At 49.2% G+C, this 15806-nt stretch overlaps 1 protein-coding gene across 1 annotated transcript in view; it reads left to right on the top strand.

Moving 5' to 3' along the window:
• Window positions 1-1605: 1605 nt before the first annotated feature.
• The window catches only part of LOC106746923 (allergen Asp f 7 homolog), a 172813-nt gene continuing 158612 nt past the window's right edge, over window positions 1606-15806 (top strand). Inside the window, exons 1-2 of the mRNA XM_014624070.1 lie at window positions 1606-1713; window positions 2059-3804. The gene's annotated coding sequence lies outside the window, so the exon portion shown is untranslated. The remainder of the gene's footprint in view (window positions 1714-2058; window positions 3805-15806) is intronic.

Consider the following 15806-nt stretch of genomic DNA (forward strand, 5'->3'; position numbering starts at 1 on the left):
TGAAGTAACGAATCTCGAAAAGCCGCAATGCGTCTAAATCCGCGTTAGGCGAAGATAACACTCGCTGCGCTCGTTGAGAGAGAGAGAGAGAAAGAGAAAGAGAGAATAACAAGTTTACGAATCAATTTGCAAGATCTGTTTTAAATCGCCAGCGATCTCACTTAACAGTCGCGTGTCACAGAATCTATAATCTTTATTCGCTCGTTGAAAGAATTAAAGAGAGACTTTCGAGGGACGCGTCTCTCGTTTTCTCCTCGCTCTTGTGTTATCGACCGAGAATTCCATATTCGGTGCGAAACGACGTGTAAATCGCGCACGGCAATTTCAATCTCGGATTAACATTACCGTTCACCGGCGTCGTTGCACGATTTTAGTCGTTTACCGTATCCGAAACGGGACGTTGCGAAAGCTCACAAGTGGCAGGCGAGAGTTTAAGTCGCGAGAGAGTTGTGCAGTGCCGCGAATCAAGAGAGAGAGAGAGAGAGAGAGAACTATATCAATAACGACACGAAAGCATGATACGAGACGTGAGGTACTCCATCACATTGTCATCGAATTATCATTTGTTACAGATAAGATATAAATTTAATTTCTACGTATGCGCACGTGTATACAATATCGCTCTATTTTTTTATTCTACACATTTGCAGAAAACAGTATGAGTAAAATCTGCTAACTTGTACTATCTCGCGTTACACGTGCGAGAAAAAGAAATAAATTGACTGACGCTAACGCCACGGAGAGGCGTTGATCGCAATTGTGTCCGAGTGTTCTTTCCCGCCGACAAAAATTACTCTCTGAATTTCTTGAAATAAAAGCCTCTTCAAAACAAGCGAAAAGTAATAATATATCCAATCGAAACGACGGTGAAGATCCTGCCCATCGAAATCGCAGGTGTGAATGTTTCATTCCAGCTCAGAGAGTGGATTCTGACTATATACGAGTGAATATTCTTTTTCTTCCCGCGACAGTGCCGAACACGCCAGATTCACGCTTCAGAGTTTCGAGTGAAAATATTTGCTCGACTCTATACGAGTGAAAAATCATTCGGGGATTCGAGCGATTCGGCTGTCGCTCTGCTTTTCGCGTGGAACTTCACTCTGTAATCCTTCTATCAATACGTTTTATTTCCTCTAAAAAAGAGAAACAAAATACTAAAAAATCGAGACAAAAATTCTGAAAGAGTTATTTTTATCGCCACCTCCGATTTTATTCTGTTTTCTGGTAAATTCTGGACAAAAACCTGAACAACTCTGAAGGAAATTTAGAAAGAGAGAGGAAGAATCCATAATCGTCCACGCGCTCGGGAGAAACAGCCGGTCACGGGTCCCGGCTCTTCCCGATTGATCGTTCGTTCCTTTCGTTCACTGCTACTCATCCCTGTCATAAGGGTAACCGCATCGCGACGGGCGAACCGTCATCACAGCCGGTGCGATACGCGGGCGAGCGGTGACTCCGGTCGACGCGCGGAGGCCGCGAGTGAGCGAGCGAACGAGCGAGCGAGTCAACCAGCCAGCCAGCAAGCCGGCCAGGCAGCCAGCCGGAGTCGAGGATGGAGAACCAACCGACGACTCGGGAAGGCAGTGCACGCCCGGCTGCCGACACGAGCGGATGGCGTACGTTGTCGCTCGTGCCACCACGCTCGCCTCGTGATTTTCCTTCCTGTCACGCTCGGCCGTCGCTCACCGTTGAAGTCGCGTGACGAATCGCGCGGTACTTGGTTCAGTCTACGACGACATCGCAACGTTTCTTTCCCTTCTTTCTCTCTCTCTCGCTTATTTTCCCTCCGTCACACACACACACTCTCTCTCTCTCTCTTTCGTTTTTCTCTCTTTTTCTTCTCTCTCTGTTTGCCTACGTAATTTTTATCTTTCAGTCTCTGTATTTCTCTCTTCGTTCGCTTCCTTTTCTCCCTTGATGTGCGATCCCCTCGTTAGTCCTACGTACGAGAGTCCACGAGATAACAAACAGAGAAAAACAGAAAGATAGCGCATCACGAAAGAAAGAGAGAGAGAGAGAGAAAGAGAGAGAGAGAGTAACCTGTCATTACGCGCGCAGTCTTCGTCGCGAGGTTGACAGGCATCCGGAGCGCGTCGCGCGTGCCCACGTGCGTACGCACGCACGAGCCAGCTCTCTGCTCTCGACAGTGGTGGTGGTGGTGGTGTCGCACGTGCGCGATATACGTACACACACGCACACACGTACTAACTGAGTGCGTGTACATGCCTGTGTGTGTGTGTGTGTGCGCGCGCGCGCGTGCATAAATCTTCGCGCGCGCTGTGAGAGCGACGAGCGCGATTGAAGGAGCGGACAGCGCGAGGAGGACTCGGGAACGTGAGTCGCCCCGGTCGCGCACCGAAATGAATCGCGTGTGCAACCCCGTGGTTGTCGCCAGCCGCTGACGACGTCGGTTAGCAGCGCGCGCGTGGCGATCAGCTGATCGGGACGGAGCGAGCGAGCGCGGCCGCCCGCTCGTCGGCGGCAGTCGGCCACCAGCGGCTCCGTCCGCGCGTCGTCGCACATTGTCGCCCGTCCGTCGTGTCTCCCCGTACGTACCTACTACTGTCCGCCGCGAGTCGTGTGTGACGCGAGCGTCGTCCGGGCCAGTACGATCGCGCCGACAGTCAGAGAACGTTCCTTCGTTGTGTCGAGGCAGGAGCGCGTGTGTGCGTGCGCGTTACGCTATGCCGTGCCGGCGAGTCGCGGTAAACAACAACAACAGCAGCAGCAGTAACCTTCGTGCGACCTATCGCCGGAGAGTCGAGCCGTCCACGACGAGATGATCCGCTGGTAGTCGATAATGGCGTCGATCGCATTGACATCGAACGTGTGAGACGCAGCGTCGTGCGATTAACGACAACGTCACGCCGGTTCTCGATCATTTCGCCGGTGGCAAATCGGACGGACGGACGGTGCAGTAGCCGCACCACGCCTCCCGCCGGTGAGTGTCGCGTTGCCGCGGGAATAGTGCCGGGCGACAAGAATAGAGTAGCGCGCCGACGACGACGACGACGATCGAGCGGCAACGCCGGCGACCGGGCGTTATTCGCCGGCGGATTATGCCCGTCGTCGCGATACTCGGAGTGACTGTATGTGAGCGCGCGGAGCGTCGGGCCGGCGACGGCCGGACGTCGATCGTCCGGAGGAACGCAGCGCGTTGTACGTTGGAGGAGGAGATGATGTGCGCGTCGCGAAACAGTGCCGCGGACGTGCTCGATCGTGCCGGGTAACCGCTCGCGTACGCCCGCTCACCAGTGGCGAATTCGCCGGCGGTCTCTCTCTCTCGTGGGGGTTCAAAGCAGCGCGTCTTTTACGGCTTCAAGGAGCCACGCCAAGCGCCACCTGTCGATCGCGCGGCGAGCAGCGTGAAGCAGTGTGGCCGTTTGAATATTTCTCGCCAACGGCCGAAACAGTACGCGAAGCGCCACCGAGTTCCGCGTGCTTGAGTTTCATACTCGGGGGTGGTAGCGTCGGCGGCTTCACGGAACCGTCAGGAACGCACGGTCGACGCGCGGAACTCCCTCTCTCTTTCTTTCTCTCTCTCTCTCTCTTTGTCTCTCGTCAGATTCGCTCCTTCGTCGTCTCGATCGTTTGTGACAATCGTGTTCATTGTGCCTCACGCGACTTCCGGAAGGATCCCGAACACCTCGGACGCGGACACTGCCTTTCCGCACGCTCCCGGAGTGTGAACGCGCGACGGAACGTTCGGGAAAAAAGTGGTATGTCTCTGTGATACGCGCCGTTGGGATTAAGCGAACGGGCAGGATGCAGCAGTTTCCGGAGGAGCCTCGATAGGAAGCTTCGGTGAGTAAGCTCGATCGTACGGCTCGCGAGTACCGATTCTCGTCGTCGTCGTCTCGAGCGACGGCGTAGAGCAACCTGGGGGAGGGGGAGCATTCGGTTCGCTCGTTTCGACCGTATTGGAACGCACTTTTCTGCCTTTAGAGTGAGACGAGTGTGACAAACGTAGCGTTGAGGAGGGAAAGAACGAAGTTCGCCAGTGAGCATCGGTTCAGTTAAAGGTGTGTGCACGTTTGGCGGACCAACAGCGAACGTGTCTAAACGCGCGCGAATTTTCTTGGAAACCATCTTACGGGCAGATCGGCCCGAAACGTTCTATTTGTTACGACACGCGCATTTTTGCCAGAATCTGACGAATGAAAGGAATGAGTTTGCTTTCGCTGCTCGTTCGTTGTTCGCCAAATGTATGCGCATCTTAAAACGAAGTCCTATTCCCTAGTAGTAGTAATTCATTGACGATATATCGATCCAATATTGGTTATATTGACATTCATTGGTAGTGGTACGTTGAACGAATGTTGTCCAATATGTCAGCCGGACAGCAAAACTGCAGAAGCAGATTTTACACAGTATCTGCTATAAAGTTTGTCGATAGCTTGCCAACCGCAACATAATAGTACTTGCTAGCAGAACCTGATAATAGATTAATCTGTTATCATACTCTGCTACACGATTGATGCACGATTGATAAAAATCCTGTTATATTTCTGTTAGGATTTGCTAGCAGAACCTGATAAGAGATTAATCTGTTATCATGTTCTGCCAACAGTTGATGAAAATCTTGTTATATTTCTACTAGTAAGCTGTCGGAAAAATTTATAGCAGATGTTACGTTAAATCTGCTTTAACAAATTTGGTTGTTTGGCCGACTGACTTTATATTGCGCAAAATTCGTTCAATATACCCTAATGAATATCAATATAACCAGTATCGGACCAATGTATCGCCAATGAATTATGCTACTGGGGTTATAGCGATCGTCCGGTTCGAAATGAAAACTTGCGAAATACTTGAAACAAGTAACAATTTACTCGAGTAGATTTTCCTCTTATAATTGATCTCCGCGACGAGATCGCATTCGATATTTTCGTCGCCGGGCAGAAACTCGGCTTCGAACCGTGCGCAGAGGCAACGGCGATATTACGCGCACGCACGTATGAAGAATCGACTTCGAATTTCACGCGCGATACAACATTGCATATCCGTTTGCCGCCGCTTATCGTCGGCGACGTCCCGAACGTCCTTGCGTATATCCCATTCGTCGTTTGTCAGTCGCTTGTTTTATTTCACCGTGGATTTACGGACGCTTGACCGTATTTACGATTATGCAAATCCGGCTTTCTCGATACTACCGCGGGTGGCTTCCGTACTTGGGAAAGTTACGAACCCGACCCATCGGGTAGAGTACGAGAGCTCGGTCAGTCGTCGGAGTCGACGAACCTCTATCGATCTTTACCTCCTATCTACGTTCATCCTCCCCCGTTCGTTCGTCGCTCTAGGAATGCAACTTAGGAACGACGCGCCCGGCTCGTCGACGACGTCGACGTCGTTTGCCAAGTTTTGCGCTTTGAATGGCCTTCTGCGGGACTGAAACGCGCACGTCCGTTTCTACATACTCCGTTTCTGCATTGTGTCGTGCGCGCGCGCGCTCGTCCGTTATGAGTTATGAATATTAACGCGAGATAGGTGGTGAACCCAGCAGCGTCTCGTTGCCTTCAGTTGTCTGAGGACGAGGAAGTAACTGACGTTTCTCGTAGCCCGCTCTCGTTCCGTGCGTGAAGGAAATCCGTGACGAGGAGGAGCGAAAAGTTAACATACCTAATTATCGAGGGAGCGTCTTTAATATTACCGGGTTACTTAATACTCGAGTAAGCCTCGCGAAGAGAGGGGGGAGGGCAGAAGTCGAGGAGAGGAACAGTGAGAAAACGCGCGGAGGTCACGATAAGCGAAGTCAGTGTACGTACGGGACGATAACGGACGCGCCGCTAACAGTGATCGATAATAAACGAACGTCGCACGCTAACACAGCGCGACAAGCGTTCAGCAATGAGCGCCGATGCGCGCCGAGGCTGCTATTTTCCGAAGTGCACGACGCGCAGATACATTTATTTCTCGTCAAACGATCGATCCTCTTCCTTCCCTCTCCTCCTTCTTCCCGACCGAAGGCTGAATGCACATTGAGAATTTTACGACGCAAATCGTTACGCAAGCTTATATTACACAACGTATTTCGTGAATCATTGACACTCGCACGGGAAAGACCACCGCGGTGAGATTCACGCGGCTGTTACAAATTTGCCGAGGAATTCGAGGAAATAACAGCCTTCTGGGCGTGAGCGCTGAAAAATATTCTGCGCTCGTGACCTTCCTTTCTTCCGAGCCAGGCAAGGGTGAACGTTTAATTACCGCGAGGGTGGTCCGCGCAGCGTCGTGCGAATCTTCGCGTGCGTGTGCACGCACGCACGGAGCGCGTCTTAATTTGCGGTCGCACGTTCCTAATTCAGTTTATTCGCGGCGATGCAACCCGGCGAATAACGTTTCCTCGGAGTCGCGCGCGGGGAACGGAGCGGGGGAGACGGAGAGGTCGGGAGAAGACGACGCGGGGTTATTAGTCGCTCGCAGTTATTTCATTTGCGACTCTTGGCGGTCGGCAACGCGAGAACGCGGCTTCGTATAATTGTCAGGTTTACGAGGGGCTCGCCACCGAGCGGGCCCCGCGACAAAGCCTCGTCGAAGCGTGTCCGGAAAGTTATAGCCCACGAGAAGTACTGTTAATCGCGCCTAACGTGAGAGTCCCGCGGCACCTAAGAATAGTTAGTCTCCTTCTCCCCCCCCCCCCCCCNTTTCTCATGGGGAATCGACTGCGATATCGACGCGTCGCTTCCATATCTTTCCGAGATAGCGCATCTTCACGATCCTCCTCTCGGCGCATACAATTATTTCCTTTGCTTGCCGTTAACTCTCTTAAGAGACTCCGGGGGGCTCTCTGAAGAAGCTGCTCTCACTTGTGATCTTAATTAAATTTACAGTGACCGACATCGCCGATCTTAACGAGCTGGGTTTCGGCCTCGTGTGAAAAGCTCGACCCGGTTAGGCGCGGATGTTCCTTCGTTTTTGTTCCTGTTGGAGGCGGAGAATCTAGCCGCCGAAAGTCACGAGGGAACGCTCGTGATTTTTGACAGATCTTGTTGCGACAGCGTAAAATTGGTTGTGCCGGCAATCTTGCTCCGTGTATCCGTTTATCGATACTGCGATCTTCATTCGCGTAAAAGTCACCGTCACCGATGAAACGTCTCGATTTCCTTCCGCGGCATAATAAACAACGCTAACCCACCGATGTGTATATATTTTCAGCTTGAAAGATCGCGCGTCGCGTTACTCCGTACCGATTATTTTTACAGCGACGCATCGAAAATCCTCGGGAATTTCCGCTTGGAAATGCGTGAGCGCGCCGGTTTATGCTGGTAATTTAGCCTTGTGCGAGCGCGAAGAGAAAAATTGTTTCCTAATTCGTTAACGGTTCGCGCTATCGAGTGTAATCCCCCCCGCTTTGACCTAATTTCCGTGACCTTTCCGGCCGGAGTTTACGCCGGCGTATCTTTTCCTCGGGTTAGAGATGCGCGAGGAATTGCCCGTGAGCCGTTTGCGTATTCCCTAATTAGACAACCACGATATAACGTCGTGATACATGCGCTCACGGTCCAGGAGAAATTTTCTTATCTGCCGAATCTCTCTCGCCGATGCGTCAATGCTCCGTATTCTCGCCGCGCGTTTGAACGCTGAATCCGATTCGCGTTTCGGATTTATGTGGGGTGCAATTTTCGTAAGAAGCGAGCAAAAGTCGGGATTTGCTATCAATGTGATTTCTACCTGTAATACACGGAACAAACCGTGAAATTCCGCGCTCAAGAGTGAATTCCGGAGTAACGACGCGCACGGAATAAGAAGATTGTTAACTTAACACATTGTAATTTAACGTGTCGATGAAACATTTCACATGGCGTAAATTTAAATCTTCAAAAAACATATGAAAATATCTCCGATCAAATGTGTCATTTTTAGACGTTTATGCGTGCGTTAAAAAGTGACACACTTGGATATATAAAGTATTGTATCTCAACGACTGACTCGTACTCGCATTAGGAGACAAATATCGCGGCTGGAAAAATCGAACGTGAAACAAGATTCCGTTATTCATTTCGCACTTCTCCCCCCCCCCNTCTTTCAGGCTTGACTCAAGACAAGCCATGCGTTTTCACCCGCCGATAACTCCAGGACTATCGATACCCCCCCGACAGCACTTTTGCCGGGGAAACGCCGGCGGCCGCAAATTGCTCAAATAATAATCTCCGGACGAGGCTAAAAATCACTCAATGACACCTCGCGCACGATGTCCGTCCTCCTCGACGACACTCGAGTCGCGCGGTGTTCCGCGTCGTACTCCTTATTTACCCACACATCGAGGCGGCCGGTGAAGTGGCTTGCGGAACAGCCGAACGGACAAACAGGTGGCGAGCCGCGCGGCTTTTAACTGTAAACGGACGTCTTCAATTCCTAGCGATAGATCGGCCGCATGCCACTCGAAATGCCATCGGTCTCGATCGGTTCTCTCTCTCTCTCTCGCCGCGAGCTGAACTTTACGGCGACTTTTTACGAACATGTATATGAATACACGCGAGTGAGCAGAGAGCGTGCGCGCGCGCGTCGAGTAACAACGGCGCGAGTAACGTTGCATAATGTTTGCGCACCCGTTGTGTAGCCGCGTCGCTCCCCGCCGATGAAATCATTTCCGCGACTTTCTGACATTGACTCGGCCACGGCCGGCCCACGTGTTGTACGCGTACCGTGTTGCACGCCTCTAAGCGGCGTGTGCGCGCGCGTTCCTACGACCGGCCGGCGGCCAAGATAGGCCGCTACCTTGTCAGATTGTTGACACAGCCAGTGACACGTTTAATAGGATTATTTATGCTCTTGGAGGCGCTTAAACGGCCCCCGCGCGCCGTCCGTATCGGCTTCATCTACCTGACGGCGCGTAGCATAATTATGTCGACGCGCGCGCGGCTCTCGGTATCTCGGCCGCGCCGATGTCGATGACGCCTAGCGACCGATCCCTGATCCCGTCCTCCATGAGATTTCTCGATATAATAAAGCTCCAGCTCCTTTGTTCCGCGAACCTCACGCGCTCCCGGCGCTCTCTCTCTCTCTCTCTCTCTCTCTCGGGAACAGTTTCGCCGTTTACGTCGATTCGAGAGAGAGAGGGGGAAGGGATTCACCGATAACATCTCATCTCTAGTGTCGTGCGTACATCGGTCGAGTGAAACTCGTACCTCATGTCCAGTTTATCTTTTCTGGACTTTAATGTCTCTAGTCTGAGGGGATATGTGTAATTTAGTTGAAAGATATTACTTACGCATCGCGCATTATCGTACAAACCACGGGAGGAAGATTAATGTAACTTAAAGGGGTGACGTTCGATAGGACGTTCAAGCTTGAACTGTCGACTCCTCCTGGTCTCAAGCTCTCGTTGACCGGTAATTCAGGCGAGCCGGAGATACGCCGAGCGATTCGTCATTGTTATAAAGTGACAAAACGAATACGCTTGGAGTAACGTGAATCGAGAGGAGGATGACAAGACTCCCCGCAAGAATACTCCGTCCTTCTTTGCTTGAGCAAACTTTTTTTTTTTTTTTACTTCTGCGAGAGACACGAAACGGGAAACTTGGCAAGCAGGGTTAGCAATGAAATTGACATAACGGGTTGTACCTTGAATTACGGGAAAGCTAAGCGTTATGGACGGTAATTATTCGCCCTGTTGTGGGTTGAGTATTTCAGATGTGTGTATATCTGTTGGTTTACGTTTCTCTGTACTTTCACTCGGTTAATTGTTGATATCTAATTCAACGTTTGCGTAGTGCGCTGAGTCGCCGGAACGCGTTATGCTTATATAAGCCGGTAGCGCGTGTAGTTCGCAAGTGTGCGTGTGTGTATACGCGGGTATCGCGATGCCGGAGAAGCCGTGGCGGTTTTGAGATGAGCCGCAGCTCACAGTTGGATAACGACCGACAATAGTCGTAACGTTAATTACACTCGTTCTACAGTCGTGTGTTCGCAGAAAAATTCACTACATGCACGTTGAAGCTTTATTCTTTTGTTTCTCAAAAAGCTCCCTCCCCCTCTCTCTCCTTCTCTCTCGCATGCATGTATATTGATATGTTTCTCAACTATATCATTTATTGAATTTATTCCTTGTAATGTAATTTAATTTTCGGTTCACTCTGTATGCACTTATGCCACTTTTCTTTTTGTTTTACTCTTTTTATTTACACGATAAAACATTTTGTGTAAATAAACGGCCCACTGAAATTTTTGTGTGACTTTATGCGGATATATGTTAAAAAGTACACAAATATTCTCCTTGTTAACATATTATTTTTTAATATATTCATCTTGTTAACACAAAAATTTGTACTGTGTACGTATCGGATATTATCAGTTTTAATGCATTAATCTAAGTTGCGCTTGAAGGTAATTTCTTTTGCTTGAGCGTCAAATAAATAATGTTCTCTCTCTCTCTCTCTCTCTCTCTCTCGGGATATTTTCCGCGCGACAAGTACACATGCACTTGCGCGTACATGCGCGCGAGCGAATGAGTGCGTATACGCGTACCATCATTTTCACGATCATTTTAATGGCGCATAAAAAATTTACGTGCCTATTAAACCACAGTTTGCCCTCATCGGCCGTATATTACGTACCAACTATGTTTCAGAGGACTGTTTAAAATTACATACATCGAGCATTGTGCCTGTAACAATAGCGACGCGAGATCGAATTATTGCAGATCGGTCGAGCCGTATTATGTCCACGTTATTTTGTTGTCAATGACTAATAAAGCGATCCTGTAATGTTCTGAGAATATCGTGTTCTCGCACCGTCGCGCTATCCGCTCTGCGCAACGCTCGTAGGAAAGTTTCGGTGCCGCAGAAGACGGCGATTGTTTACCTATAAAGGGTGGTTGCGCTCAAAAGGAAAATTAGACTAGACACCGTAAATTGTTTATCAAACGATGACGAGCGACCCTTTTCCCTTTTTAACGCTGTCGCGTCCCCTCGCCATTCGCGCTTACCGACTGAACTTTTCGCCGCGAGTAATTTTATGTAACCCTTTGAGCGCGGGTTTCTCCTACCGGAACTTTTCTTTTTTTTCACCCATCGACGAAACGTATTAGGGCGTTAAATCGACCGTAATCCGGCCGCTCGCCTGGCAACAGCTCTCATCCCACGGCTGCTTTGACAATAATTAATTTCGCGACAGGCGCGACGTAATTGCACCTTTGATTCGCGTCGATTAATCGGGGCGTGGCCTCACTAAAAGCGATTGAGATTCGTGTCGCGCTCGAATTCGCGGTCGTTTCGATAATTCGGGGCTCGAGGGAATCGGGACTAAAAATTCGAGTATTCGAACGTAGAGAGGCAACGTAGAGACGAAGACAATAAATTATCATAGGCGCGACGGGAAAAGCGTGATTCACTGAGAACCGCTGTCGGCGATATAACGCGATATAAGCACGGATCACAGGCGACAAGCGCTCATTAGCATACAATGCGGGCTAATAGGATCGCACGCTGACGGCTACCGTTCAATACCGCGTCTCCGTGTCGTTCCAGTCACCCTCGAAGTGACTAGCAGGCTGCGGTTGTGCTCACATAAAAAAAATCGTACTCGCTTTCTTCTGGAGTGCGTCTCGCGTCGATCCAGCGATCACTAATTTTTCTTCACGCGCTCGAACCTTCGGAACGCCGAAATTTCGTCATCGCGACATTGGGAGATCGACGTCTCATAACGCAAATAAATCAATACCTTGCAAATATTCCAAAAAGGGCGTGTCAGTTTTTGCAGAACCACCACAGATATTGAGGAAGAAAATTAGATTTTCATAACGGCGAATATCTGTTTTATCAACGTTTGTTACTATGACGAGAGATTAATGGTATTTGCTTCGATAAAATACATCGCTATCGATCGTCCCGCACGTCACACGCCAATATTTCATTACAGACGATATAATTTATTTTCCTCCGCTATTCATTCGTCAAAATTGCATCGTGCCTGCTCAATGCATACAGAAGAGAGCATACACACGGTAAAAAATTTTGCGTTAAAAACGGTCCGTTGAAATTTCGTGTTACTTTAACACGGGGAATATGTTAAAAAGTGCACAAATATAATGTTAAATTAACACGTCTACCTAGACAACATGTGTTAACAAAGCGAATGTGAATTAATTTAACATTATATTTAGTACATCTTTTAACACATATTTGTGTACTTTTCAACACTTTCCCCGTGTTAAAGCAACAAAATTTCAGTGAAGCTTTTCTAACACAAAATTTTTTACCGTACACGTACCTTCTCCATCATACCGTTAATTAACTTTTTTGGCATATTTACTCGTCCAGATAGTTTATCGTCGCGATAGAATGAAGAGATTATGTGCCGTACGTTCTTTCAAACATGCGCGTGAGATGCGTCGATTAAGACGTTTATCTCATTTGCGAATAATATCGCGATAAAGACCGCGCGTGAAGCAAGAGCGAAGAGTGTAGGAGACCGGCTCTCTCGGCCGTTACTCGCGCCATTACAACGGAACACAAAGAGGCGGCCGTGCGACGCGTCCCCGGTGGAAAAATATCTCCGTCGCTGGTTACTATAAGTCCGGATGATTAATTCCACTGACTAATAAGACCGTATCAAGACGAGCGAGTGCGCCGTTATCGCGCGCGATATCGTCGCGCGCTCCTTTGTCCCCGCGCGATTTTTCCCTCCCTCCCCCCTCTTCCTCTCCCCCGTGGACGGTACACCGGGGATCCTTTGTCAAGCGGGATTTTTTTCATCCGCGATTTATATCGCTCGGCTCGTGATACAATAGGTTGTACGCGTAACTGCGCGTTAGTACGTACAACTCGCCGCGAATTGCGCCTGCCCTTCTACGTACCTGGCCGCCGTCGCCACACCGCCATGATATACGTGTCCCTCCCTCGTCGAAGGAGATAAAACCAACACGAGCCGCTCTCCGGTGGGCATTGTGCACCGGCCGCTATTTACACGTCATCGTATAATAGCGGCAACTACGTTCCTCATTACCGCGTCGGTGCAACGAATGCGTGCGAATGTCAGTTTTAGTGCGGGCAGTAAAAGACGCGCGAGGCCCGCGCCCGTTGCGTGCGCGTCGTATGCATGTGCTGAGACGCGTGTAACGTGTGCGTTACGATTGCCGCTGTTCTAACGGCAGCGCCGTGACACCGCCGATTACGCGCCGCGTGTCGGCCCGTCGCTCTTTTCATTATCGTCTCGCCGGGCTTTCGAGCGAGACGCGCGCGGCGATCCCGTGGCGATCCACGGTAGTACCACTCGAGAGCGCTCGAGAGCGATCGTTGAAATACAATAACGTCCGGAACTTCGTGAGTAACGGACAAATTAATCATCCAATCGAGCGCACGTTCTGATCGAGCCAGTCCGGAAGTCCCGCGCGTATTTAGTACGCAGGTATGTTCGTCACGAACGGTTGATGAAGTATAAGAGCTGTTCGTTAGAAGTTATTGTATGTTTGAGACTAAAAGCTGCTAGAAAAAAGAAACTTTACTCTCTCTATTTGTTTTGTTTTTTTTCTCTCTCTTTTTTTTTTTAATGAGATATCATTCAAAGCAAGCGAAAAGTGGAAATACTGTCGTTCGAAATCGCGAGATTGTTGGTGCATGTTTTTCTTTGAAATTAAATTATATAATTAAAACGTTTTATATAATAATTAAATTATATATCTGTCTTTAAATTGAGACTTTCTAACGCTATTCTCCACGCATAATCTTTTCTTAATAGATGAAATATTAATTTGAACTTTCTGAGACTATGATTTTTTTATATGCGTCACATGTTTTAGATTTATTGGAGGGGGGAAATAAAAGGGAATGCAAGGGGCACGCAATATACGGTGTAAGCTGTATCGAGGATTAAAATCGGAATTAAAAGGCCGTATCTTTATTGCGCGTAACGCAATGTTCGCGAACTTACGCGCCGTACTATAATAAGCGCGCGCGGAAATGCATTTCGTCGCTGTGAAACACCGTCGCGATGGTGAAACACCGTCGAGGAAACGATGCCTGATCGTAACACCGCGGAGACGTATTCGTGTAAACCGTCGTATATCTCGCTCGTTATTGTCCTACTGAGACGTTCTTAAATAAGGAACCTAGAATTGTCCCCTGGAATTATATCGCCGATTCCAAACGAGGCCGCAAAACATGCAACGCGCACTTTACCGTCCATAATCGTAACAGTCGTGCTCGAGTGTAAAGCGCGTTAAATTTTACTAGGCGAGGTTCAAACCGTTCCAGCAACACCGTCCCTTCGCAGACGCAGACATTATTCAAATGTAAATGAGGAACATCGTGTCGTTGCGTTATAATGTAATTGGATAGTTTGCAACGATAACCGTACGTTCGCGCTCACGCGTAAAAGGTGGCCCAGATTCTCGTGGGAAGAAGATATGGATTTTTGTCAAATCGCTCATCTCGAAGTGATTTCTTTAATATCCCTTCTTTCAAGTGACTTTCGCGCAACGGTACGCCCTTGATCCAACGGGATCGCGTTGATTATATCGAAAGCTGTGCTGTCCCACGTCGATCGATAAAGATCCGATTTACGAGGCGTGGAGTCTCGTTATCCTGCGTGCTATTATCTAAGCGCGCTCGCGCACGGGTGTCAATGTACAATTTTACAAGCTGTACAAGGACCTCGGATCGGAGTTACGGCAAGAATTCGTTCGGCTGGCCCGAACTAGCCGTAGATCCTGCGGCGGTGCCGGCGTAGTAAAAACGTCAATGGCCGGGCGATAAAATTAAACGAACACACACCGTTTGCCGGCAGCGTTCGCCGCAGCGAACGATCGCGGCAGCAGGTAGCAGTCGATGATCGAAAACTCGATAAAAACGGCACACGGGTGTTCCGTCTCTTTCTCTCTTTTGCAGTCGCCGCTCATCTCTTCGCCATTTATTACATCCTCAAAATAATCTCGATACTCGCGGTTGAATATAATTTAAGTAATTGACTTTCCGCGGACTACATATTACGAAATTCTTTCAATTCCTGCCGGTCCATTCGGCGAGATACGAACTGCGCGAAGAGATCGTGGGCGAAGACGCCAACATATGCGGAACATCGAGATATCGCGGATACATTTTACATACTTTTCTTCCTCTTTCTCTCGATCTTTTTTTTTTTTTTTTATTCGATCGCGCACGGCCTCCCGAGCTGTGCGACGCGGGACAAGTTTAACGTACGTATAAGCGCGCAACGCACACCGCGTGTTCGCGGACGTTTTCTCAACGCGACGTGTCGCAATCCAGGACCTAAATCAGCTCGTTAATTTTCATTCTTTCACGTGGAACGATAAAATCTGATACCACGGGTCTAAGTATGAGGTTACACGTACGTCGATCGCGATCTACATTAACGCAACCTAGAACAAGAGTTTCTTCGGCCGCGCCGACAAACGTGCGCGCATACGCGCGCGCGCACACACACACACGCACGCACGATATGCCGGACTTAATGCGCCCGTATCGGTGCGTGTCATTATGCGACACGCATTAGAGATTACACTCGCGGGGCCATTGCCGTTGCGGCTGCCGCGTGCATGCACGGGGTGTCCCAGAAACACTCGCTCCGATAAAAATACGCTGCTCCGAATAATACGACTTTTTTTCTCTCTCTCTCTCTCTCTCTCTCTCTCTCTCTCTCTTCGTGTTTCTTACTCTTGCGGAGAAATTTTGGGCTCAGACACAGTGAAAAGGGAATAAGGAACACAAAATTAAATAGAGAAAATTGCGGCATATGGACGATCAAGCTTCGATCTACAATAAAGGAATAGGGGATTATCATTAGGAACTGTTGAAATTATGTTTTCTTATAACCTGTGCGCTTGTTCCCAATTCTCTATATTTAATTCC

This window comes from Dinoponera quadriceps, unplaced genomic scaffold (assembly GCF_001313825.1).
Source record: "Dinoponera quadriceps isolate SergipeBrazil2010 unplaced genomic scaffold, ASM131382v1 scaffold1846, whole genome shotgun sequence".
Lineage (NCBI taxonomy): Eukaryota > Metazoa > Arthropoda > Insecta > Hymenoptera > Formicidae > Dinoponera > Dinoponera quadriceps.